The sequence below is a fragment of the Penaeus monodon genome, chromosome 24, assembly GCF_015228065.2.
Source record: "Penaeus monodon isolate SGIC_2016 chromosome 24, NSTDA_Pmon_1, whole genome shotgun sequence".
Classification (NCBI taxonomy): domain Eukaryota; kingdom Metazoa; phylum Arthropoda; class Malacostraca; order Decapoda; family Penaeidae; genus Penaeus; species Penaeus monodon.
The window spans coordinates 6,591,191-6,593,203 of NC_051409.1; the positions used below are offsets into that span (position 1 = coordinate 6,591,191).

Consider the following 2,013-nt stretch of genomic DNA (forward strand, 5'->3'; position numbering starts at 1 on the left):
TTTAAAGAGAAAATCATCATCATAAAAAAAAAAAAAGACTAAAGACTAAAACCAAAAATCCGTAATGCTTCTCATCAAACAGGTTTCCTCTTTAAATGAGAATGCAAGGAAGGACTTCTTCACTTTAGAGAAGGGACTAAGGCAAAAGTTAAACTCCTTCTGCTGGTCCCACTTGAAGAGGAGTTTCTCTTTGACTCAAAAACACAAAGGTTTCTTTTCTTGCTGCAATGGTTTCTATTAATTTTTCCCACAACCTACAATGTCTGTTTTTCTGTACTAAATATGCAACAATAAATATCCACAGCAAATGAGTTACACAACAGTGGCTCTATCTAGCTGATATTTCAGAATATTTATTTTGAAAAATTATATAGATGAATTCTAAGGATTAGTCTATAAATTTTTTTTTAATCTGGTTAATAAAAAAGCTACACAGAATGTAACACTTAGATGTATAATGTAGGAAAACCATTACAGTGAGCATAATAGCTATTTCTGTCACAACAATAAAAAAGGCAAGTATACACTATACTCCTGTAGACTTCTTCTTCTTATATAAGTAATTATCTAGCAGAGAACAAATGGGGGAAAATATAATTAGATGACTAGACTTTAACAATCATTAAGTCAATTTCTTTCTAATCTTCCGCTTGGTGTCAGCTAGGGTGTTAAGAACCCGTCTAGGGTGAGATCCAGGCTTCACAAGTTCATCTAGGTTCTGCTTCAGTGTGCGTGGAAGACCCTTTGTTGCCTTGGCCTGTTCTGTGGCCTTTGCTGCAGTGGCCCTCAGAGTCTTCAGTGCTTTCGGGACATGGTTTGATGCCTTCCCTTGCTTTGCCTTTATGGGTGACGACCTCTTGGATGATTTGTGGATGCTGGGGGCAAAAGGATGTTTGGATGTTGAGTCCTGAGTGCCTGAGTTAGAGTCTTGAGATTCAGTGGAAGGAGGGCACCTCTCCATTTCTAAAGCATTCCTTTCTTCAGTTGCTAATGGAGAGACTGGAGCTAGAGATTCTTCCAGCTTCTGGTTGGTTGAGGATTGTGCTGTGTCACCCTCATCTCTGACTGGTTCTTTCCTTTGGGCTGTAGGAAGAGCTGCCACATCCTGTGTCATTCCTAAATCATTGCATGCAGACTGCCTATGTTCCCTTTTCTGTGGTGGAGTTGGGATTGATTTGGGGATCTTCTGCAGCCCTCTCTTCATTTGCAGAATTCCAAGTTCTTCAAGGAACTTCTGACGCTGAGCAATTTTCTCCTGTGCAGATTTTTCGTATTCAGACAAAACTGGTTGGGGTGGAGGTGGTTCTGTTACTGTCCTTTTCTGTAAATAAGTAAGTAATTAAAAAAGAGGAAAAAGTGGTTACATATATATACACACAATACAAATTCATGTGCACCTCAAGCAGTTGAAATTTAAAAATTATTAAAAAGAAAAAAATCACACGCACTACGAAATCTAGTAGTGAAGCTTAATAGTTTTTAAAAAATAATTTCTAAAACACTGTCCAATATGTTACTAAATCGTACCTTGGCCACAGCGCCCTTTGAGTTCCTTGGAATCCAGTTATTGTCATCATCAAGACCAGCTTTCCTGTGCTTCTTTGAAGGTCCTTTTCTTCAACTGCAGAAAAAAAGGAGAATGAGAAAGGAAGGCAATAAGTATCATTCTTGCTTGATCCCAGAGGACAATATAAATAAGGCTATCGTTGTTCTCTGTATAGCTATATGGATGAACCACAGCAAAGGAAAGAAGAAAAAGAAAGTTTCAAAGAAAATATCCTTATTAGTACAATTTGAGCTCAAGCAACCATGCATTAGATTAGCTCTCCCCCCTAAAGCAGGCATATGTAGTTGTGAATACTGCTGTCTTTAAGGGGTTAAGCTGGAAAAAGAATTATGAAAACTGTACTGATTAGGAGGCTGTAGAACTTGTATTTTTTTTTTCCCATTTTCTTTTGCTTACTAAAATGGTGCAAAAAGATGAATCTAGCTGTATATAAAAGGAGGGAGGGA

General features: G+C 37.8%; 1 pseudogene; it reads right to left on the reverse strand.

Moving 5' to 3' along the window:
* Window positions 1–1,005: 1,005 nt before the first annotated feature.
* The window catches only part of LOC119588826, a 4,333-nt pseudogene continuing 3,325 nt past the window's right edge, over window positions 1,006–2,013 (reverse strand).